The sequence below is a fragment of the Physeter macrocephalus genome, chromosome 5, assembly GCF_002837175.3.
Source record: "Physeter macrocephalus isolate SW-GA chromosome 5, ASM283717v5, whole genome shotgun sequence".
Classification (NCBI taxonomy): domain Eukaryota; kingdom Metazoa; phylum Chordata; class Mammalia; order Artiodactyla; family Physeteridae; genus Physeter; species Physeter macrocephalus.
Genome location: NC_041218.1, coordinates 41,378,927 through 41,404,558, shown reverse-complemented (window position 1 = coordinate 41,404,558; position 25,632 = coordinate 41,378,927). Strand labels below are relative to the sequence as shown.

The window sequence follows — 25,632 nt, the reverse complement described above, 5'->3', positions numbered from 1 at the left end:
GACGCGCAGGCTCAGCGGCCATGGCTCACGGGCCCAGCCGCTCCGCGGCATGTGGGATCTTCCCGGACCGGGGCACGAACCCACGTCCCCTGCATCGGCAGGCGTACTCTCAACCACTGCGCCACCAGGGAAGCCCCCTTTATGGTTTTGAATTTATAGGGAGCCTGACCTTCCAAAAACTGGAGTTCCGTGCTATGATGGAAGTCACCAAGTGAAATGCTTTACTAGTCCAGTAAACTCAATCTATGCAAATGCCTCTTCTATGAACCACGTCTTTTATTTTCTGTGTCCTGATGCTTTCACTTCTAGGGCCTTGCTGACCTTGGAGGGACTACCCCTCCCGGGGCTATAGCCGATTCCTAGAGCTAGTGAACAACCGGACAGTGAGCACGCCTTTCAAATGCAAAGCGACCAATCCAGAGCCCTTATCCCCAGTCACTGCGTTTATCCAGCTTTCGCATTCTGGGCCACTGTCCACTTGCCCTAATCTCCACAGGGTCAGGTACTAGAAAACTGACAGACTAGGGACAGACTCTGTGCCCCAGAGCCCATTGAAATGGTCCAAATTAGCCAATCCTAAGTCCGTGTACCATGCCAGACCCATTCCTTCCTTCAGAAATCATAATAAAGGCTCTTGCTCACAATTTTCCCCTCTCCCTGGTGCTTCCCTATGTAGCCCTCCATGATGTAGTATGCCCCTCTTCTTGGCATCTGTGAGTATAACAAACTATCTTGTCAGTGGCAGTTGTCTCCTGATCTGGAGGCCTTACCATGCTTAAAGCATAATAAAACCTATATTTGAAAGCACCTTTAAATGACAGAATTAAAACTGTTTTAGCCTCCTACTTTATGTTTATTCCTCAAAGCTGAGGAAGTCAGAGAATAATTTAGAGATAAGAGTCATAGGAGTTGGGACAGGGAGAAAAGAGAAAAAAAGAAGGCCCCAGAGCTACCTTTAACTCCATGTGGACTTCAATCCTCAATCAGTACTCATGACATTGGTGCCCTTTCCTAAAATAAGTAGGTTCTAGAATCAACACCAGGAGGTTAGTGAGTCTTCCCCACCTTGTCTGGATAGCGGGAGGCAGGTGGTGTAAGTGTGCAGAGGGCGGTGCCCACACTGGCAGGCGGAGAGGTGTGTGCAAAGCACGCTGCCGTGCGGGGTTGGTCTCCCTAGTGCTTTCCGCTCACGATGTTTCCCCCACACTTCGTTCAGTTCACCTCTCTTTAGTCTTTAACCTGTCTATTCTGACTTTAAACACAGTATTTCTTTTGTTCCCACTGAATTCTTTATTTTTTACAAATTGAATTCTCCCAAGTGCTTCAATTAATGCATGGCTTTAAGAAGTAATTATTTTGTTTTTGCTGTCAGCACCACTGACAGGGAACCCAGCTCTGCTCTGGCAGATGAGCAGACTTGCTAGCACTGGCTTCTGGTGGGCAGGGAGAGGATGCGGGGCTGATTCCTTGAAGGTCACGAATAAACAAATTTTCTTTTTATTTAAATTCCTTTGCTGTTAAATGGACTATTCTTTCTTTCATCAAGCTCCTGCTTTTATTCCTCTAAGTTCTTGGTGAATTTCATGATTAAATTCTTTATGAAATTATTTATCCATCAATTATTAAAGAATTCCATGCCTAAATTCTCTTCAAAAACTAAAGTGCAAGTGTGGTTAGAAGCCAGTTGAGGTCCTATTGATTTTTTTAAAACTAATTACATACCAACATTTAAACAGTGAATATTGAGTGTTTACTCTATGGCCAGGCACTGTTTTAGGTACTGGGTGCACATCAGTGAACAAAATAGAATTCTTTCTATCATCGTTTAAATTTAAGATAATTTCACCATAGTATTGGCGTATAGAAGCAATATTGCCGAAAATATAGAGATAAAAATCTAAATATCCGGGCTTCCCTGGTGGCGCAGTGGTTGAGAGTCCGCCTGCCGATGCATTTCTTAGGTGTAGTTTGGGGAGTCAAGATGCCTACAGTTTAGGGGTCTCTGGTCTGGTGGTCCATGACCGGGGGCACGGAGGGGTGGGTCTGTTAGCTCATCTTGCCCAGGAGAAGCAACCTGAGTCTCAGTACATTAACAGTGTTATCGACACCAGCAGTGTTATTCATCTGACTCTGGATGTTTAGCATTCAGTTAGCACAGTATTGAGGTCAGAGGGGATAAGAAAAGGAACAAAATTTTGGATAAAGAAGTTAATCATAAACTTGGCAGGGGAGCTCAGTCTTAGGGGAACTTGGTTTCAATATGTGATTAAAAGAAAACTTCTCCCAACCACACCATTTCTTGTAAATATTGCTGTTTGGTCAGTTGATTCTTGCTATATTTTGAGCAGTAGTGAAGAAGAAGTATTATAGTGTGTTCAAAACCTTATGTCCTGTATGTATTATGGAGATAGGTAGAAAGTGACTTCTCTGCTCCCCTTCACAGCAAAATTTGTCTCGAAGGCCAACTCCCTCACTGTCTCTCCTTTCTCACTTCCACCCTCTCTACAATCCATGCCAACCTGACTTCTGTTCCCTCCACCCCATCAAAACTGCTTTTGACAAAGTGGCCAACCACCTGGGATTTATCAACACAGAAGGACATCTTGTAACCTCCTTCACTCACTCTGCCAGCATCATTCCACACAGCAGGCTGTTTCCTCCTTCTAAAATACTCTCCTTTTGTTTCCCTTCAAGTCACACTCCCCCAACATTACTGGCTTCTCTTTCTTGGACTCCTTTGCTAGTTTTCCCTCTTCCATCTGACCTCTGAATGATTGGTTGCCTCAGGACTTGACCTGGGTCCTATTCCATTTCTTCCAAAATAATCTTTTCCTATCCCATAGCCTGAAATACCATTAGCTGCGACTATCTCCTAAATTAAATCTCTGAGCCAGACATTTCTCATGAAGTGTGAATGCATAAATCTGCCTACCTACTTGATTGTTCCACTTTCAAACACATTGTGTCTAAAACCTACCCCCAGCCCCGGAAACACACTCCACACCCCACCTTCTTCCCAACCTTGGTAAACAGCACCACTATCCACCCAAAATATGTCTTGTAACAATCCACTTCCACGGTGATCTTTTAAAAATAGAAATGAGGTAATGTCACTTCCCAATTTAAAACTCTTGAGTGGGAACTCATGGCCAATGGAATTAAAACAAAATTCCCTGCTGGCTGCAGAGCCAGCGTTATCGGGGGCCCCCCTGCCTGACTTCAACTCATACCACTCTTCTCCACTGGGGGTGATTCTCACCCTCTGCTCCAGGCACACTGGCCTTTTCCTTGAACGGAGCAAGCGTGTGCCTTCCTCAGGGCCTTTGTACATGCTCTCCTGTCTGCCTGGAAGGTGCTTACCTGGTTCTCCGCATGGCGAGCTCCTTCTTATACTTCAGACCTTGGCCTTAGATTCCCCTCAAGTAGGACTGCCTTGATCACCTATCAGAATAGACCCTTCCTATCAAAACAGACCGTGCACGTATTCATTCTATTTTGGTCACAGCTCTATCAAAACTAATCTTTATCTTATTAGACAAGCTTGGGAGCTACTTGAGGACAGTACCTTGTCACTGTTACTTGCCTGTTCAATGCTGTACCCTGGGGGTCTGGTAGAGGACTTTGCACATGGTCAGCTCTCAGTAAATTGGGTTTATTGAATACTTGTATATCATAGTGTTCTAAGAAGGGGGCTGGGTGTGAAGGAGACAGGCGCTGCCCTGCTGGAGAAGCATTAGCATAATGACCATACAGCGTGCAATGAAAACTCATAGGGAAAGAAGCTTCAATGAAGAGGTGACATCTGAATTCAGATGAGTATAAATATGATGAGGGGAAAGGAAGGGAAAGGAGGCTTGGGCCAAGTGAACAGCATAAGCGAAAGCCTGGAGCTGTGAAAAAGCATGTCATGTTTAAATTACTAGCTCAAACAAGTTTTCTGAAGAAAGTGAAATTAATGCAGCTATATAGAACTTGGGGGAAGAAAAGTCAGGACCTAAATAAAGTCAGATGATGGAAAAAGTTTTAAATGTAAGCAAAAAAATATGCAATTTTACCACTATGGTACATTTAAGCTACTGGTAATTAAAAGCATATATAGTAACAAACACCACCTGGGTTTTGCAGGTGTGAGTAAACTTTAAAAAAAATTGGAGGGAGGAATAGTTTGAAATTGCCCAAGATGCAAGTAAAGAAAGCTGAAGCTGTGAGTTCAATGCCTTTCATCCAGTAATGGGAATGAACATGGTGACGGCAACAACCATGTGGCAGAATTATTTCATTTATATCATTTCATTTCACTTCAATGGAACAATCATATATTCAGGTTCTGGGATAGGTAGTGGGAATTGGAAAAAAAAAAATCTTGGGCCTCCAAGAGACCATAGTATAATCCAAGACAAAGGCACATGAAGAATTGCCAATCTAGAATTTAAAGAAAAGAAGAACCTTCTATATAACCTCAGTAAATGTTCAAAATAGTTATCTAAAGCAATGCAGATTATTTTTTTCCAAAAATCCAACTGAAGTTTGTACTAAGACCATTTTCTCATAGGCTTTTTAATTGAGTCTGCCCATGAGGACCGTTCCGATGGTGAATTGCACAGAATAAACAAATGCTGGTCATGGAAACTGGTTGGAAAGTGCCAATGAATTTCTTTTCATTCATGTATGAGAGACATCTCTTTCTTAAGAATAAAACATTTTATATTTAAAGTTAATATAAAATTAACTTTATTTATTATATAAATATAAAATTTATATTTATATTATATAAATATATAATTTGTATTGTTAATTAATCAATAATTATTACTTATTTATATTATTAATTAATGCTAATTAATTATTAATATTTGTTTAAATTATTTAGATTATATAATAAATATATATTTATTTATCCATATTTATATTTATTTTAGAAAACACCAAAAATTGAAATGAAAATAAATACATGCCTATTACATATAGATTTTAATAGACTTTTTTTTTACACAGCTATTGTGTCTGTTTTTAATGCATGTATAAAAATTGCTACATTTAAATATATTTTCAAGTTTACTTATCCCCCAGTAAATGTAAAGACATACCAGTATTGTGAGGGATACCAATGTATTTTCTTTTCCTTTTTTTTTTTTTTCACATCTTTATTGGAGTATAATTGCTTTACAATGTTGAGTTAGTTTCTGCTGTATAACAAAGTGAATCAGCTATATTTCACATATATCCCCACATCCCCTCCCCTTGGGTCTCCGTCCCACCCTCCCTATCCCACCCCTCTAGGTGGTCACAAAGCACCGAGCTGATCTCCCTGTGCTATGTGGCTGCTTCCACTAGCTATCTATTTTACATTTGGTAGTGTATCTATGTCAATGCCACTCTCTCACTTTGTCCCAGCTTACCCTTCCCCCTCCCCCCATATGGTATTTGTTTTTCTTTTTCTGACTTACTTCACTCTGTATGACAGACTCTAGGACCATCCACCTCACTACAAATAACTCAGTTTCATTTCCTTTTATGGCTGAGTAATATTCCATTGTATATATGTGCTACATCTTCTTTATTCATTCCTCTTTCGATGGACACTTAGGTTGCTTCCATGTCCTGACTATTGTAAAAAGTGCGGCAATGAACATTGTGGTACATGACTCTTTTTGAATTGTGGTTTTCTCAGGGTATATGCCCAGTAGTGGGATTGCTGGGTCATATGGATATTTTGGAGATTAATCCTTTGTCAGTTGCTTCATTCGCAAATATTTTCTCCCATTCTGAGGGTTGTTTTTTCATCTTGTTTATGGTTTCCTTTTCTGTGCAAAAGCTTTTAAGTTTCATTAGATCCCATTTGTTTATTTTTTTTTTTTAATTTCCATTTCTCTAGGAGGTGGGTCAAAAAGGATCTTCCTGTGATTTATGTCAGAGAATGTTCTGACTATATTTTCCTGTAAGAGTTTGATAGTGTCTGGCCTTACATTTAGGTCTTTAATTCATTTTGAGTTTTTTAATAGGCATTTTTAAAACTAAAACCAGGATCACATTGTGATATGTTTGCATTTATCTTCCCTGATTTGCAGGTCATGTATAGTGCATTTCATGTTGCTGTTGGTTGTCTTTAAGGTTTTATTTTTTTTAATAACATTAAAAACTGTAATCTTCTTACATCAAATCAAGAATGGGGCTTCCCTGGTGGCGCAGTGGTTGAGAATCCGCCTGCCGGTGCAGGGGACACAGGTTCATGCCCCAGTCCGGGAAGATCCCACATGCCGCGGAGCGGCTGGGCCCGTGAGCCATGGCCGCTGAGCCTGTGTGTCCGGAGCCTGTGCTCCGCAACGGGAGAGACCACAACAGTGAGAGGCCCGCGTACCACAAAAAAAAAAAAAAAAAAAAAAAAGAGGATAGCAATCTTCTGAGTCCTCATATGATATGTGGGATTTAAAACCTTTTTCCTACCTTAATTGCCCTAATTCTTGGGTTTTGTAACACAATTTTAAGTTTTTGACTTAAATTTTAAGAATTAAATTATTCTTTTGTCATATATACCTTCTTTTTCAAAAAGTGTTTTTAGTCTTGTCTTTGACATTGTAACTAAATTCTCAACAGTTATTTGCACTAAGTGGTTCCTGTCATTATCAGCTGACTTTTCACACCATAAAATCTAGTCACAGATTAGTGTCACAGAGGCTAACCTGATTTTTATCCTTTGCACATAACCCACTTTTTGGCTTACAGGCTTATATATATTTTTTCCTTTCTGTAGTTCTTGTATATCAAGTATTTTGTCAAGATGTACTAAATTTTCTAGGAATGTGATGAAGCCTACCGAGTCAAATTCCCCAGTTTTTTTGATCTGAGGAAGTGTCACACATTTCTGTCTGATTCTTGCTCTTGTTCTGTCATTGTGTTTCCTTCCTCAGGTCCACCACACAATTTCTCGGCTGACTCTCTGTTCTCTGTCCTAGACATTTATCATCCTCTTTCTTATCATTTTTTATTTCTTTATTTTCTTTCTGTTTTCCTGAAGAGTTTCTAAATCTTGCCTCCTCTACACTGATTTGATTTTCTGACAGTTTCGGGTTTTTCCCAGTAATTGTTGTGGTTTGGGGTTCTGCTATTATTACATTTTTACTTTTCTTGACTACCTTCCTTATCTCACCCAGTCCCCTTTTCACCTCAGACTCTTCTATTCCTATTTTTTTCCTGCTTCATTTCCACAAAAGTTATATCTTTCATCCTGTTAAGGTTTACAGTTTTTAACAATTTCCTTTGGTTTCTGAAATAAAGCCATTTCGGAGGCTTATTTTTCCTCTATAGTTTTTAGCATCAGGTCTGACATCCTTTATTCATCGTTAATACATTTTTTCCATGGGCATATTTTGCTTCTGTTTTTGCTTTGCTTGTCTATCCATCCCAGAGAAAGATAAATTTATATACCCCCTCTTGGGTTCCAGCAACCAGGGTATAAACAGTGCAAGAAGAAAGCAAGCTCTTCTTACCGTTTGGCAAACTGGTATTCATTGATGAGCCACTGATTATATTTTTCAATTAAATTCCATCAGCCTTAGTGCTAGAGAGAATTCTTTCCAAACTCCAGTAATATGCTAGTAGGAAATCTTAATTTTTAGTGTGGTTGAACATTCCCCCTTCTTTTGACATCTTCATCTGTATTTTATTTTTGGAAGTTAAGAGCCACTTGGGGCCAATAACCTGATGTCATTTTTTTTTTCACTCCAGCAAAGTAATTTCCTGCAGACCCGTTTCTCCAAGACTGAACTTCTATTGACTGGTAAGAGCTTCTACTATTGATGTACTAGGCTGGATTTTCACCTTGCGATGGAGAGAAAAATCTCCCTGTTCTCATCAACAGTTCCTAAACCATCCTTTTCCTTCATATTGTGACAAGTTAACCGTCAATAATGAAATATAAAGCATCCTTCTCCTGAAGCATTTTTCTTAGTATTCAGAGAGGGCAAATCCCCAGGGTAAGGATGAGGGTGGTTCCCAAGAAATAGAAGCAGTTTATTCACGTTCCCTGTGGGACCCTTTTTGGTGTTTTGTTGTGTTTTTTTTTTTTGTGGTACGCGGGCCTCTCACTGTTGTGGCCTCTCCCGTTGCGGAGCACAGGCTCCGGACGCGCAGGCATGTGGGATCTTCCCGGACCGGGGCACGAACCCACGTCCCCTGCATCGGCAGGCGTACTCTCAACCACTGCGCCACCAGGGAAGCCCCCTTTATGGTTTTGAATTTATAGGGAGCCTGACCTTCCAAAAACTGGAGTTCCGTGCTATGATGGAAGTCACCAAGTGAAATGCTTTACTAGTCCAGTAAACTCAATCTATGCAAATGCCTCTTCTATGAACCACGTCTTTTATTTTCTGTGTCCTGATGCTTTCACTTCTAGGGCCTTGCTGACCTTGGAGGGACTACCCCTCCCGGGGCTATAGCCGATTCCTAGAGCTAGTGAACAACCGGACAGTGAGCACGCCTTTCAAATGCAAAGCGACCAATCCAGAGCCCTTATCCCCAGTCACTGCGTTTATCCAGCTTTCGCATTCTGGGCCACTGTCCACTTGCCCTAATCTCCACAGGGTCAGGTACTAGAAAACTGACAGACTAGGGACAGACTCTGTGCCCCAGAGCCCATTGAAATGGTCCAAATTAGCCAATCCTAAGTCCGTGTACCATGCCAGACCCATTCCTTCCTTCAGAAATCATAATAAAGGCTCTTGCTCACAATTTTCCCCTCTCCCTCTACCTCCTGACCAACCCTGGTGCTTCCCTATGTAGCCCTCCATGATGTAGTATGCCCCTCTTCTTGGCATCTGTGAGTATAACAAACTATCTTGTCAGTGGCAGTTGTCTCCTGATCTGGAGGCCTTACCATGCTTAAAGCATAATAAAACCTATATTTGAAAGCACCTTTAAATGACAGAATTAAAACTGTTTTAGCCTCCTACTTTATGTTTATTCCTCAAAGCTGAGGAAGTCAGAGAATAATTTAGAGATAAGAGTCATAGGAGTTGGGACAGGGAGAAAAGAGAAAAAAAGAAGGCCCCAGAGCTACCTCTAACTCCATGTGGACTTCAATCCTCAATCAGTACTCATGACATTGGTGCCCTTTCCTAAAATAAGTAGGTTCTAGAATCAACACCAGGAGGTTAGTGAGTCTTCCCCACCTTGTCTGGATAGCGGGAGGCAGGTGGTGTAAGTGTGCAGAGGGCGGTGCCCACACTGGCAGGCGGAGAGGTGTGTGCAAAGCACGCTGCCGTGCGGGGTTGGTCTCCCTAGTGCTTTCCGCTCACGATGTTTCCCCCACACTTCGTTCAGTTCACCTCTCTTTAGTCTTTAACCTGTCTATTCTGACTTTAAACACAGTATTTCTTTTGTTCCCACTGAATTCTTTATTTTTTACAAATTGAATTCTCCCAAGTGCTTCAATTAATGCATGGCTTTAAGAAGTAATTATTTTGTTTTTGCTGTCAGCACCACTGACAGGGAACCCAGCTCTGCTCTGGCAGATGAGCAGACTTGCTAGCACTGGCTTCTGGTGGGCAGGGAGAGGATGCGGGGCTGATTCCTTGAAGGTCACGAATAAACAAATTTTCTTTTTATTTAAATTCCTTTGCTGTTAAATGGACTATTCTTTCTTTCATCAAGCTCCTGCTTTTATTCCTCTAAGTTCTTGGTGAATTTCATGATTAAATTCTTTATGAAATTATTTATCCATCAATTATTAAAGAATTCCATGCCTAAATTCTCTTCAAAAACTAAAGTGCAAGTGTGGTTAGAAGCCAGTTGAGGTCCTATTGATTTTTTTAAAACTAATTACATACCAACATTTAAACAGTGAATATTGAGTGTTTACTCTATGGCCAGGCACTGTTTTAGGTACTGGGTGCACATCAGTGAACAAAATAGAATTCTTTCTATCATCGTTTAAATTTAAGATAATTTCACCATAGTATTGGCGTATAGAAGCAATATTGCCGAAAATATAGAGATAAAAATCTAAATATCCGGGCTTCCCTGGTGGCGCAGTGGTTGAGAGTCCGCCTGCCGATGCAGGGAACGCGGGTTTGTGCCCTGGTCCGGGAAGATCCCACGTGCCGCGGAGCAGCTGGGCCCGTGAGCCATGGCCGCTGAGCCTGCACGTCCGGAGCCTGTGCTCCGCAACGGGAGAGGCCACAGCGGTGAGAGGTCCGCGTACCGCGTTAAAAAAAAAAAAAAAAAAATCTAAATATCCAATTTTTTTCTACCTAGGTTGCTCTGAAAAGATTGACTTATTCTAATGCTTTGACTTCCCAGATGGAGTAAGGCAAAAGAGCACTTGTCCAAGTTATGGCTGGGAGAGACTCAGATCCCTGAGTCAGGGTGTAAGGCATAAGGTTTTTTCATTGGTTCTGCCAAAGCTAGTTTCTTCCCGACAAATATTGAACACCACTAATGAGTTAGTGCAGTTGCCATACATACTCTGGTAATGGGTGGGTTGTCTGTCTGAGGGTTCATTGTTCTGAGTCCCCATGGGTATTTTAGTGGGAAGCTGGGTGAGGCCAAGTCAGAAACTGCTAGTTAGATTCCACATGAAACCAGCAATGGCTGGTTTTGGAAGTTAGATTTTCAAAAGCCTGTTTATTCTGCAAACAGCAGATAGTCCATTAATATTAGAAACCCCATAGTCTAAAGCTACATGATGAAAATCTAGCTTTATCTCTAACCTAAGACGATCGTTTTTGAAGAGCCAGAAAATCTTCTTGGTATGTATTTGTGTTGGAAGGATTAGGGAGAATCATGTTTCCTCAAGGAAACATCAAGGTGTTAAAGCATTTTTTTTTACTGGTAGCTGGTCAAAAGTGACTGGAAAGATAGGCTGTCTCTCATGGTTGGAAGTGTTAGTATTGTCTGGCCAAAAAAACTAAGTCAAGGATGAGGGAAGGGCAGGAACTCCTCACCTGAAGCATGGCACATACTTGCATTGTGCCAGGCACAGAGTTGATGCTTTTTGAGTGAATAAATGTTGACTTGTTCTTGAGAGTATGCAAAATGCCCCCACGACCCTCCCAGAAATATTTTGGGTGAGGGTCCTTTGTAGGAAGCAGGTCTTCTGTGAGCTGGTGAGGTTTCCTCTGTGAGTGATATCAGGACCTGAATGCGATCTATTTTTTGCCAAAAACCTTGTGAGGATGCTTCTGTGAATTAATATGGTCTAGATCCCTAGGTTTCAATACTTGTTTTAGCCGAAAATCTGCTAAATCTCTTCTTTAAGTGGAAACTCTGTATTTAGAACAGGTAGAAGCGGAGATTCTCTGGGGGAGGCCCTGAAGCATATCCTCCTGGGGTCTCTCCCCACAGTAGCCTCCACAGGGCACAGTTTGAAAACACTGGCCTAGAGATCCATTCTGGGCTAATTAGATTCCATGAACAGGTGGAAGTATATTTAATCTTTGCCCTTACTATCCCTGATTCAGGAGTTAAGATTTGGTCATTTGATCTCATTCTCGAGATTCACTGATTTCCTAATCAAATTCTGGGAGATTACTCAACAAAAATACTATCAGGTTTAGGCTCCGGAGGTTGAACACTGTGACAAATGCCACCTGGTAGTCGGCCATTTGACACCAACTTCGCTTTGAGGCTTCCAATTTTCAAGGCAAATGTATGGAGGATCAAAGTTCTGCTTGAGGAAGAAAATCTCACTTATGTAAGAGCCCAACATTGAAATTCACATCATGGTGCATGAGCTTTAGGGAATGGATTAGAGGTTGGGATGGGGTTTCATGTGAGCATTTTCTTTTCATTTTGTTCTATCATTTAATTCACTAACAATTTCATTGATACAGTTTTATTTGATAGTTTGAGCTTTTAACAGAGTCCAAGATCATGTTTATTGTTTCATTTTTCCTTTTTCTTCTCTCTTTCTTCTTTTTTTTCTTTTGCAAAGTGTTGTTGAAATAATAATTCACATACATTACCCATTTAAAGTATGCAATTCAGTGGTTTTTGGTATATTCACAGAGTTGTGCAACTACCATAATAGTCAATTTTAGAACATTTTTCATCACTTCAAAAGGGAACCCCATATCTTTTTAGCTGTCACCATTATATTCTCCACAGACCTAAGTAAACACTACTCAACTCTCTATCTCTAGAAATTTGCCTATGTAGACATTTTATATAAATGGAATCGTATGATATGTGGTCTTTTGTGACTGGCTGCTTTTACTTAGCACAATGTTTTCAAAGTTTATCCACGATATAGCATGAAATCAGTACTTAATTCCTTTTTATGGCTGATTAATATCCCATTGTATGGATAACCACATTTTGTTTGTCCATTCATCAGTTGATGAATATTTGGGTTGTTTCTACATTTTGGCTATTGTCAATAATGCTACTATTAATATTTGTATACAAATTATTGTGTGGACATGTGTTTTCGTTTATCTTGAGTATATAGAGTGGAATTACTGAGTCAAATGTCAATTCTATGTTTAACTGTCTGGGGAACTGCTAAACGGTTTTCCAAAGTAGCTGTACCATTTTACATTCCCACTAGCAGTGTATGAGGGTTGCATTTTCTCGACATCCTCACCCACACTTATTATTATCTGACTTTTGAGTTACAGGCATATCTCATTTTATTGTGCTTTACAGATAGTGCATTTTTAAATATTGAAAGTTTGTGGCAACCCTGAGTTGTCAGATGATTAGCACTGAAGTATTTTTAAATTAAGGTATGTACATTATTTTTTAGACATAATGCTATTGCACACTTAATAGACTGCAGTGTAGTGTAAACATAACTTTTACATGTACTGGGAAATCAAAAAAGTTGTGTGACTCCCTTCATTGAGCTAATCACTTTATTTCAGTGGTCTGGAATCAAACCTGCAATATCTCCAAGGTATGCCTTTATTGCCATTCTAGTGAATGTGAAGTGGAATCTCATTGTGGTTTTGATTTGCATTTCCCTAATGACTAGTGATGTTGGGCATCTTTTCATGTGCGTACTGGCCATTTGTTTATCTTCTCTGGAGAAATGTCTATTCAGATGCTTTGCCAATTTTTAATTGGGTTACTTGTTATTACTGAGTTATAAGGGTTCTTTATATATTCTAGATGCAAGGCCCTTATCAGATACATGATTTGCAAATATTTCCTCCCATTCTGTGGGTTGTCTTCTCACTTTCTTGATAGTGTCTTTTGAAAGTACCTAATTAATTTCAAAGAAGTCCAACATATCTATTTTTTCTTCTTACCTTGCTTATGTTTTGGGGTCATGTCTAAGAATCCATTGTCCAACCCAAGGCCACAAAGATTTACCCTTATGTTTTCTTGTGTGAGTTTTATAGTTTTGGCTCTTACATTTAATCCTTTGATCCATTCGGAGTTAATTTTTGTATATGGTTCTTGTTTTGTTATTTCTTTTTTCTTTCACTTTTAGGTCTTCAGAGATGTAAAATTCTAATTTGTTTAAGGCAAATTGTCTGAGTAATATGTGGAAATATTAATAAACTGGTTATTAGTGTGCTGAAGGGGGAAATTTAGGCAATGGGGTTAGTTGGTTTTGAATTTGTATGATATATTATGTGATCTACACATCTAAAGCTTCCTGGATAAAACTGTGGTCAGATGATATTCAGAATTTCATCTTCACTTCCTCCTTGCAAATGAACACTTCTTCCATTTTACTTATGAATATTCATACCTTGTTTCCATTCTTGCTATAAAAGCCATTTCGAACCATGCTGCTTACATAACCCAGCTTTTGTTTCTCATTAAAAAAAAAAATCTCTTTTCTCCATAGGCATACTGTTCCACACACACACACACAGATACACACACTGCTACCTCTTCCCAATATGCTCATGTGTTTGCTGGCACAGATGTCCCTGCAATTCCCCTCTTCTTGTCACTCACCTTTCAAGTTATATACACATCTGAGGTTTCTCCGTTATTTTTACAGTCACGGTTCAGCATGGGGGCAATCTGGATGATAAGAAAAAAAAAAACACAATGGAAAGGAAGGGCAAGATAACACACTAGAGTATTTAGTCATTCCTTTGTGTTTTAGTGTAGAAGTGTAGGATTTAGCCACGGAGTAAGCATAATGCGTAATTATCACATTGGGATGCTAAACACAGACGCTGCATTCACTCTGTGCATAGAGTAAAATCTGGTTCATGGAAAAATGCAAAACCTGCATTTTTCCAACAAAATAAATGAGTGGGGGTGGAAGGAGACTGGCATTCTGATGATTTTTTCAGAATACTAATGCCTACCAGAGGCGGTGGCAGGGTTGGCTGGTCTTGACTGCATTATGCGGACAGAAAAGTGAGGGTATCCCCTCCCTCTTTAGATGTCTCTTATGGCAGCAGCCCAACAGGTACTTTTGACTAACCAACAAGTAATTCTTTTGCATCTCTATGGAGGAAAACATTGTCCAAGTGCTCAACAAGAACCCAGCCAGGAAAACTAAAGCAATACTCATGAAGTAATTGGAGGACAATTCAGCATCAGAGTTTGTGATCCTGAACATGAGGGCTGAAGGAGTACAGAAGAGGGAGGTCAGTGAGCCTTAGAGGTGGGAGTAGTGGGGTGTCGAGAAGCTTTCATGGGGAATGTGGGTTGGGATTGGGTTGTGGAAAATGAAAACAATTTTTAAAAGTAAAAGGGAAAAAAGAGAGGGTATGCCACATGCAAGAAAAGGACAGAAACTCAGCCTTACGATGGACCAGGCACTGGGCAGAGCCTTGTTATGATCTCACTTAGAATGCTGAACAATTCTGAAAGTGGGTGTTTCCTCTTCGAGTTTAATGACTTGATCCTGGTCACACAGCTTCTAAGCAGTAACATGGTGTTTGAATCAAGAGTCCTGAGTCTTCCCCAGCAACACACCCTGTAGCTGCTGTCCTACAACCACAGAGACTGGAGTTATGATCAATGGTCTCTGGATCAGCTCTAATTCCTCCCTACTGTTCTCTCTCTGACCTACCAGACAACAAAGAGATTGATAATCACTGTTTCAGGTCATGAGTTCCCAATTTGCTGATCCTTAGAATTATCTTAGTAGTTAAAAAGAAAAAAAAAACAAACAGTGACCTGTTTCTAAACCCCACTCCAGACCTAATGAAACCAACTATCCAGAGATAAGATGCTTGAGTCTTTTCCAGTTGTACTCCATCACCTCATAAGTACCTTGGATAAAATGGGCAGCAATAAATGGCTATCAAATGAATGAATAATTAATGCCTTAGCTAAATCATTGTTTTATCTACTAATTTGATGATTTTGAGTTCCTTGCTGCCTTGGTTTATTTCTTCTGTGTTACACCATGGTCATTCTTTTGTGGAAACATCTGTTTCTGAGTGATGAAAATGAGGACTTACAGGGTTTTTCCAGTCTGGAGTCCATTGTGAACCCAAAGTACATTTTTTTAAAATTGAAATACAATTGACATACAGTATCATATTAGTTTCAGGTGTACATCATAGTGATTCAATATTTATATACATTTCGACATGGTCATCACAATAAGTCTAGCTACCATCTGTCCCAAAGTACATTTGACCAGGACTTAGAGAAAGGCAGATGCATATCTCTAGAACTGAGTGAAAACACACCCCAACTTTCCTCTCCTTGTTACCCTGGCTGTCTTTTCATCCTAATCTAAAAAACCGCTGTGTTAAGACCAGCCTTGACTGTTTCTCTTTTCCCAGAGTTAAACATCAGGGTTTGTTTGTTTTTTTTTTAACCCTCTTTACAATTGTTGTGCTATAGAATAGAAGGGTGATTGATAGACCCTTGCTGATTTTCCTGAAGTGGCCCAAATCACCTCTGGTAGTTGAGTTTCATGGAGGGGAGGAAGATGGAGACAGGCAAGTAAACTTACTTGGTCTTTATTAATTCCATTTGTAATCTGATTTCTGTCAAGTTCTAGATGTTTTGGGTTGGATTGTGTTCATCAGGATGATTAAAACATTGCTTGATTTGGTTCCAAATTGAAGTGCTTGATAAAGTGGTCCTGTGATTTTCCCATCACTTTCTTCCATCCACTTCAGTATGCTGCCAAGGCTTTTGCACTCTATCATCACATTCTCATATAGACAAGTGATTGGAGACATGTGGCACCATGATTAGAAATACTGAAGTTCTCGAGGTTTGAGTGCTTCAGTCATAGCCATAATTATTAGCGCAATAAAAACAGGAAAAGTCTAATTGAGATTTACCCCTCTTTAGCATCCAATGGCTCTGAGATGATATTTCAGCCTTGCTTCATTTTGCCTTCTGCATTTATTATTCCATTATTATAAAATGTCACTTTGCCTATAAAATATTTTGCCTTGCTGTCAAGTTTTATTTGGTTCAGCTTTTAAGTCAGGAGCGTTTGTGGCTGATCGCTCCAATCTATGCCAAAGGAATTTTCCAAGCTGTAGTATTTGTTAGTTTTGTAAATATACACACTGTTTTTAAGGTAGTTTGGAAACAAACATTCGCTTAAAAAAATCATACTTAAGCAAAAGACACACATTCACAATTTTTCTTGGGTCTGAGGGGAACATCCTCTATCATATAAACTGAACTTTAAAAATTGCTTTTAGAATTGATTTGGGTGGAAGAAAAGGGCCAATAATCTATGCCATTCGTGGGACAGTTAGTCATCAGGGAGAATAGCAAACTGTTTGAAACAAAAAGAAAAGAGTTCCTTAAAAGCTTTAACACGCATGAGATGATTCAGTTTTGCCACATTATTCTGGTCTGCTCCATTTTCCCACCCATCATTTCAATTTCAGTGACCTTTTCCTTATCATCCATCTTTGAAAACTGTCATCCAAATTTCCAGCTGCTTCTCCAGCATGTAACACCCTAGCCAGCCTGGTGGAAGCTCCAACTGTTGCCCTTTCCTCCTACTGCTTCTTCCTAAATAGAAACTCTTCATTAAATTAATTCTCTCCTTATAGTTTGATGAGCAGCAGCTTGTTAGCAGGAGCACATCCTCAGTCTTTGAAAAGGAAACAAATTAAAATACTGACTGTTTTGAGATGAGAAACCATTTTTGTAGAAAAAAAATCCCATAAGAGCTCTGGTTAATTGATGCACTCAGTATGTTTTAGTTCATGCTTATGAGATTTGCATGACCACACAAATTTAGTGTTCTGTCTGCAATCTACCAGATTGCTTTTCCCATAAAATAAGCCTTCTTTATTGCTGATGTTTGCAGTGCATCCCTTCCAGGCATAGTAATAGACATGAAATATTTTTGAAGAAAGCCAACGATTCCCATCTAAATCCAGTTTTCAAGTGTTTTGTCAATAGACAAGATAGCTTACTATTACCTCTAAGGACATCAGCACTTTTTTTTTTTTTTTTTTGCGGTACGCGGGCCTCTCACCGTTGTGGCCTCTCCCGTTGCGGAGCACAGGCTCCGGACGTGCAGGCTCAGAGGCCGTGGCTCACGGGCCCAGCTGCTCCGCGGCACGTGGGATCTTCCCGGACCGGGGCACGACCCCGCGTCCCCTGCATTGGCAGGCGGACTCAACCACTGCGCCACCAGGGAAGACCCGACATCAGCGCTTTTGATAAAAGTGTAACAAGTTAATAGATTTTCCTTTTTTTCAGGGAAAGAGCTTTGCTTTGATGAGGTTTTGTCTTTGCTAAATTCATCGTGGATGGAATACTACCTTTATCACAGCTCTGGACATGCTGCTTAGACCACCCTTTAGAATGTGTCACAATGACCACTGTCAGCTTTCAGTAAAGACAACAGATGAGGACCAATGATTTATGGCCAGTACCACTCTGATCTGTGTGTAGTTACAGACTGTCTCCATTTCAGACTCCCTTGCTGTCAACCAGCTTGCATTAGAGATCGTTCACTATGATTGAGTGACTATATGTGAAGTTGCAACATTACTAACGCAAAGCAAAGAACCAATGGAGAAGGAAAACCCCAAATCAGATGTACTAAAAAGATTTTACATTTTTGATTAATTTACAGTGTAATTGGAGGCCTTATGATGGAGCCCCAGTCAACTTCTCACTGAAAAGTGAGGATTTGGGAGCAGAAATCATTTCACTTGATCATTACCAATGCCCAGGTGTGAGAACTGATAGATATCAGAAGGAAAAAGGGAAGAAATGTGGTGCCAGCTGAAGGAAGGAGAAAAAGCTAGGAGGAATTTAATGTCACAAAAAATAAGTCACGTGGAAAATAGTGGGCCGCCACACATGCTCTATGACCTGTTCTTTTTTTTTTAGCTTACTGAAATTTTATTTATTTATTTATTTATTTTGGTTATATGTCTCTTTTTCTATTAATTTTTATTGGAGTATAGTTACTTTACAATGTCGTGTTAGCCTCCACTGCATAACAAAATGAATCAGCCATACACATACAGATATCCCCTCCCTTTTGAACTTCCCTCCTATTTAGGTTACCACGGTACCTTCAGTAGAGTTCCCTGTGCTGTACAGTATGTTCCCATCAATTGTCTATTTTATACATAGTATCAATAATGTATATGTATCAATCCCAGTCTCCCAGTGCCTCCCACCCAACCCCTTTCCCCCTTGGTATCCATACCTTTGTTCTCTATGTCTATGTCCCGTTCTTGCACTTACATCATTCTTTAATACCTTAGATCTTCAGGGCAAGAAAGGAAGGTGAAGGTGAGGATCAACAACTTTTTCAGGTGATCAACTTTATGGTTGAGTTCAAGTGCCAAGAGGCAGTGGACATCCCTGACTCAGTCATACAGATGCCCCTTTAAGGGCAATTTGCAAAGGTGGGTTTCTGTACTGGGTGCAGTTGTCTCGGTAGATAGTGGAGCTGATGAAAACATCCCGGCAAAGAGCTTGTGGTAACTGAATAGATCCCCAGGCTGGCTGCCATCTGGGAATATGGTCCCAGACACCCACCTGGCAGGGCTACTGGGTAACTCACCCCGGTCAGGGGTGCCCCTGCTCCCAGAGCTGGAGGCTGCATTCTCACTATAAAGGAGTCTCATATACCCATTTTACAAGAGCAATTGCATTCAGCCTTCAGTGTGCCTGGGAATCCACTGAGCTTGGCTTGATCTAACTCCTCCCGTGCACAGAATGGACTGTGATTTAATGTGGATTTTCATTTCTGCCTCAACAGAGTGGGTTTCCTGCATGAATCACCTTTATTGTGGTTTTACTCTGGGCCACTTAGCCATGTTATAAATGATATTTAGAGGCATGAAATAAATCTGCTGCCCCTTTGATTCACCAATCCTACAAACCAAAAAAGCTTAGGCTTATTTAGCAATCTATTTCCAGAGAGGCCAACAGGGCCTTTAGTTGGTTGATGGCAGAAGACGGACGGGCAGTTTCGAGGCAGCCTGTGAAATGGCTCATGCGAGAGCTCCTTGTATTCCTTGCCCTGTCATTTGTCTTCCAAGATTCTGTTAGCAGATCTTCTTCCATCTCTGAATTCATGCTGTGTGCAGCATGAAACTATCTTTTCAAAGTTGCAGCCTTTTTTCCGAATACTACCTTTAACAGGTTCCTCTACTACCGACTGGAGACAAACCTTTATTGGCACAGCATTTCTGGGCAGGATGAGCCAAAGTGAGTTCCAGGAACTTCCAGGATCAGCCTCATTAACTAGATGAAGCTACTGAGTCCTTTATTTCCCTCCTCTCCCTCTTAAAAAAAAAAAAAAAAAAAAAAAAAGGCAATGATCGTATTTCAGACAGGTGCCTCCAGAACAAATCTTTCAATGTTTTCGTTTAGCATCCTTCAGTTCTTCACATCAGTGTCTTATTTCAGCAACTGTTCCTAGTTGCTCAAGGCATTGCTCAAGGCGTTTTACAGAGAGTAAACTTCCTGGGTGACAGGGTGTACTATCCCCCAGTGACAAGGGACCTGCACCCTCCAGAGGCTCTGCTCAAGGCTGGCCTTGATCTCCCCTGCAAGATTGCTTTGCTTTTCTCTCTATTGCACACTCTGTTCCTGGAACCCAGCAGTCCTGTGATCTGTCCTTGTCAGGATTTGAAACTGATACATTTCAGTAAACATGCAGAGGCAGCAGTCAGGCGAGGAGTTTGGCTTATTCCTCTCCGGAATAAGTGACAGGAATCTCCGGCTCTTCCTGTCACCTGGTGAGTTCTTCTTGTTCAGGGGTGTTAGTGGCACCAGAGATAGCTGGGATTCTTCCACAACAGGCTGACTTTCATTTCTAATGAGGCTTTTCAGAGGCAGCCTGGCCCTCAGCTGGATTCCTGGAGAAGGGCATGTGATTGACCCTCTGAGGCAGGTTTATGGACACGCTCTGTTGTTCCTTGTATGCTAACAAATTGTGCCCGTCTCACACATCAGTGATTCTTCAAACCGATGGCCAATTCCCCAAAAGGAACCTTGAAAGTTACCAGCTACAAAAATCAGAAGTTCATTTCCCAGGCAAAATGGAGATTTGGCAATAGTTTAAAACTTTTCTACTTTGAAATAATTATAGACTGATGAGAAGTTGCAAAACCAGTACGGAGAGGTCCCATGTTCTTATCACTCAGCTTTCCCCAATGATGCCATCTTATATAATACAGTACATTAACACAATCAAGAAATTAGCAATGTTTTTATGGCAAGAGAGAATGGGCATCAAAAAGCCTGAGGGGTACACTTAGTATTTGGAGTTCTGGTCCACTATTTGCTTAAAGAATGGCTATAATTTAGTCACACACGGACATTCCATGTGTCATGAAAAAAAAGGATCCCATTAAAAGCGATTCCGGGCCACCTTGAACTCTATTCCCACACAGAAAAATTTCTGTGTAAAAGGTGGTGCATTACTCTGAGGGAGGAGGGGTCCTTTATTCCAAAAATAAGAGACCTTCAAACAGTCTTAGTTATCTTTAAAGATAAGTGATCTTGGCTAATTGGGTCACTCTTGGCATCTTTTGTGGGATCATTTCCCAGATATCTTGAACACTATGTTGGCTGAATGAAGCTTAGGGAAGGATGGAAGAGTCACCCTTATTAATAGTCATGTACCTAGGATGGGTTGGCAAAATGTGGTTGACGTTTATTTATTACATAGGAGTTAGGAGCTTGAATCCTGAACTCAGACAGGTCAAGTTTAAGTCCCAGGCTTGCCCCTTACCAGAAGGTTAACTTTAAACAAGTTACTTGACTCTCTAAGCCTCATTTTTCTTATGCATGAAATGAGGACAACACAGCACCTGAGAAATCAATGCCAGTTGATTGGAAACTCTCAGGCATCTAGTAGGTGCTCAATAAATTTTAGCTGTTGCTATGAATAATTATCTCTGATTAGGATATTCTGGGAAGTGATTTTTATTCCCTTCAGTTTCTTGGATTTATTTTCAAAGCTGGTCCAGATAATTTGTGAAATATCTTCTAGTCTTGTGGTATGAAAAGTAGCTGGATGAGAGTGACTGTTCATTATATTTGGAAAACCATTTTGATTCCCATTACAGTTATTATTTTAAAAGAGTAATTGCTCACTATCCTATAATGCATTATAAATCACTGTGTAACTTCCACATTATTGACTGTTTGTTGATAAGTTACTTACATTATAGAATAGTCTAAAATTGGATCAAAAAACAGTTGCAGGATTTTAAAATCTTAAGTCAGTAAAACCCAAGTCCATATAGCTAGTCTAAAGTTAACGGGTCTAGATCTATAGTTATCTAGACGTTAACTTCTTAAAAAATGTAACAGAGGCCATTGGAATTGCTTGTGACAACTATTCAAACATTAAGGAACATTAGTTGTTTTTGAAAATTTTTTATTTGTTATGAAAAGTAGATCTCTCTGTTACCATGGTTGCCTGTGTCTTGTTTATAATTATAGGTTTTCTTTTCCTGGCACATCAGTAACCAATAGCAAATCTACCCTTTTCAACATCAGCCCTACTTTAGTTGATAATTAATTAATAAATCACTGAAAATTGCATGTAAATAACTTTAGGCTTAGATTTTAGAGTGGATGAAGAAGCTTTGCACTGTCTCCCCCAAATATGTTCTTTTTAAACAGAATATTATACTCCCAAATATGTTGATAAAGTTAGTAGAATGAAGAAAAAGTGGTTTATATCAAAGTTTTTACGTGAAGAATTATCAGCAAATAGTGTTAGCAAAATGAAAGGAGCCCTAATTGTGGCATTAGGAGGCTTTGTTGCCATTTAATGTGATGCTTTGTAAACAAAGACTACTCTACAGTGATCTAGCTCAGAAGGCAGATATTTCTGATTAGAACTACATCCTGTTAGGGCTTAAATTTTAAAAGTAACACCTCATGAGTAACTGTAGTCTTTTGGCGTCTTATACGGAGAACCAGTCCAAGTGTATTACAGTGCCAGGAAGGGGGAACCTACGTTGGTGACACCAAAACAGAATGCCCGGAACCAAAACCCAATCCTTTGTATCAGATTGTCATCAGCAATGTGTACCTATGCTTTCTTTGTTTTCCCCTTCTTGGTGGGGAGGGGTGGGAGGGGCAGACAAAATTGCTGCCTTGAAATTTCTATGCATTGTGTTTTCAGAGTACCAAAAATATTAGAAAATATTTGTTTCCACTTTGATTCTAACAATGCAGTCTCAGACAAATAGAAGAAACCCGAGGCTATCAGTAAGATTTTCTTTTTCCAGGAAAGGACATAGTTTTTAAAGAAAATTTAAGTTAACATCGATCTGGTATCTGGATATGGAACTACTTTCTGGGCATAAAAGAGATGGAAGGAATCACAAAGAGAACTATCAATATATTCAACTGCTTAAAAATGAATAAGTTTCATATATCCAGAATATCATAAATACAATTAAATGCCAAACAGGAACCATATTTAACCACAACAGGCACAGGGACAGACAAATGAGAATATTTTTAATACTTAGTAAGTTTATATTCAAGAAAAAAGTCACTAAGTAGCAAATGATGGAAACACACAATTCACACTGGAAGAAAAACAACTGGCTGAATAACTATATCAGCAAAGCACATAAAGTTGCTAATATTAAAATAATGAAACTTAGAAACAACAATGAGATACTGCTTTTTCTTCTATGAAATTAGCAAAGAATTAAAATACTGGATATAAGGTGTACCTTTCAATGCTGCCGTAGATTCCTTCAGTATAGTGAGGGCCAGGGCTCTGGTGTCAGATCATTGGGTCCAAAAATCTGGTTGTATGACTTTGGGGAAGTTATATAACCTCTTTGTGCCTCAGGTTATCATCTCTAAATGGGTATAAAATAATACGTACTTTATATTGTTATGGCTAAAGTTAAATGAGATAATACATGTAAAGCATTTAGCATGGTATCTGGCAGATAATAAGACTTCAACAAAAAAGGTAGCTGCTATCAGCTGCTATTAGAGTCTCATTCACTGCTGATAGAAGTTTAATCTACTAATTGTAATAAAACCAGAAAGCAATATGGCAATACTTAATCAAAAGCCTTAAAAATAATTAAATATATTTTTAGGAAAGTGTTCCAAGAAAGTACTCTGATGTTCACAAACATTATGTGCAAAGATGGTCATAAAGATAAAATATTCCATATGACCTAAATACTCAACAATAGAAAAATGAATTTAACTTGATTATGGGGCATCTCTCTATGGTAGAATACAACACGGCTATCAACATTATGCTTTTTTAAAGAGGTTTTAATGATATTGCATATGCTTAAGAAATAACATTAACTTTAAAAGCAGAATATGAAATTATATTTACAATATCCAATTATGTGAATGTAGATATAAATTAAAGATGTAAATACAGAAAAATATAAGGAAAGAACAAACATTTTAGTGTTTGTTATTTCTGGGCAGTGAGATTATGGGTATTTTCAAAAATATACTTTTCTGTATTTACTTTTTCTACAGTGAGCCTGTATCACTTTTTCTACACTTAAGATGAAACCTGAATTCAGAGAAGGAGGTTTTAGATGGCATAGTGGAACATGTCATTTGCTCCTCATGAAATTTAAAATATGTTTTCAAAGCTATGTGAGGGGAACAAGAGGAAATATATCAGTAAGAGACACACAAAAAATCACATTTATGTTGTGATCCAACTGATCCCTGTAATGGCTAACCTTAATCTCCACCCACAGATGAGTTTCTGTTTGTAACTATCATCAATCAGTTGATGAACAATGTTTAGTGTGGGCCTACTGTGTGCCAGGCACTGGGCCATGCTAGACAGACCATGTTGAGCAAAGCAAATCCTGTCTTCATCCTCCTGCAGCACTTGGTCACGTAGGTATTTAGTAATTCCAGATAAAAGTCCCAACAAACAAACTCATGTATTTAGAGATTTATAAATTTACCAAAGTTGTTCTTTAGTTAAAAGAAAAATAATAAGAAAATGCTAATATTTTTCCATTAGAAGAAATGTTTTTTAAAATCAAAAAGAAACAGTAAGATCCTCAACGTGTCTGAGTTGCTGGCACTGTAGACGTGGCTGGAGGAAAAGTCAGCATGGGAGGGAGTTATGTCTGAGCATCCAGGGTTGCCAGCTGTACTCCAGGTCACAGAGAATGCCATTGTTTGTTCTGGGAAATGGCTACTTTTGTTCAGCAACTCCCCTACCCTGCCCCAGAGAGAGCAGACAAACAGTTCCAGTCCTGGTGTACTGATCCTTTGTAAAGTACCCTTATTCCTGCTTTTGTTGGCATTTCTACCTTTTAGTGACCTTGATAAAGATAATTAAGCAATGAAAGTAACTCAAAGAAAGCAGATGCATGTGAAGTCATTTCCCAAAGTGGAAGAATGAGCTCCTTTTTCACTCTGTCCCATATTAAATACACACTCACATATGTGCATATATATGTGTGTATGCACATATACATATATGCCTAGAAAATAATACAGATATACTTTCTTATCAATGAAAACTCTGAAGCACATTTAGATTTATTTAAGAAAGAAAATAAGCTCTACTATTATTAAGAAGACATATAATTGGAGGGGGCCACAAATCTTTTCTAGAAATATTATGATTATAATCACAAGTAAAGTAGATTAGGAAGATTTGCTTGAAATAATAGTTCAACTACCCACAATTCAACTACCTGCAGTTTCACCTTTTGGAAAAACAGTCAAGAATGAGAAAATAATTAGAAAGCATTGGCAGAGTAGATATTGTGAAGTATCTGCCACTTCACTAATGCAGCATTCCTTAACTCCACTGGACCCCTACTCTCCTTGTTCTATACACATTTCTAACAAACTAAATGTGGTTATCACCTTCCAAGACTTCTGTAGATTAGAAATAGAAAGAGTCCTCCCTACTGCTTTGGTGTATTGATAGTGACATGAAATAACAATTGAAAGTAAGGAAAAAATAAGAAAACCATACAATGTAGGTACAAATATTCAAAGAGCAAAGATGCCTGGGTTCATGTACTGTAGGGGCCAATAGTCCTCAGTGGGCCCTGAAGAAGCCACTACTTCACACTCTGTACAGAATATATTTTCACACGGATTGTGCTAAGTCTTAAAGCAATGGTTTTATTTTATTCTGTATACTCAGTTGAAGTTGGAGTGGTTATCTTAGTATATTATCCATTTTAAAATATTTTAAAACAGGTGAGTTTAAAAGAGCAAGCTTTTGACTATACCAAAAAATTCTAATTTAAAATAAAACCC

General features: G+C 39.4%; 1 long non-coding RNA gene and 1 other non-coding gene across 17 annotated transcripts in view; one reads left to right on the top strand and one right to left on the bottom strand.

Annotated features, from left to right (window-relative positions):
• Positions 1 to 25,632, bottom strand: part of LOC114486290 (uncharacterized) — a 107,924-nt gene that overhangs the window by 22,284 nt on the left and 60,008 nt on the right. The window contains exons 2-4 of the long non-coding RNA XR_003679781.2: positions 23,082 to 23,213; positions 14,717 to 14,901; positions 13,909 to 13,977 (exon numbers count right to left, since the gene is read on the bottom strand). This is a non-coding gene — a long non-coding RNA (uncharacterized lncRNA). The remainder of the gene's footprint in view (positions 1 to 13,908; positions 13,978 to 14,716; positions 14,902 to 23,081; positions 23,214 to 25,632) is intronic.
• LOC102989652 (uncharacterized) overlaps positions 1 to 25,632 on the top strand; it is a 95,589-nt gene that overhangs the window by 23,043 nt on the left and 46,914 nt on the right. For 13 of the 16 annotated variants that reach the window (XR_008617353.1, XR_008617352.1, XR_008617345.1 and 10 more), the window contains exon 5: positions 7,726 to 7,777. This is a non-coding gene — a transcript (uncharacterized protein). Of the gene's footprint in view, positions 1 to 7,725; positions 7,778 to 10,251; positions 11,690 to 14,420; positions 14,556 to 25,632 lie in introns of all 16 variants that reach the window. The other 3 variants (XR_008617349.1, XR_008617348.1, XR_008617347.1) reach the window with 2 other exon arrangements.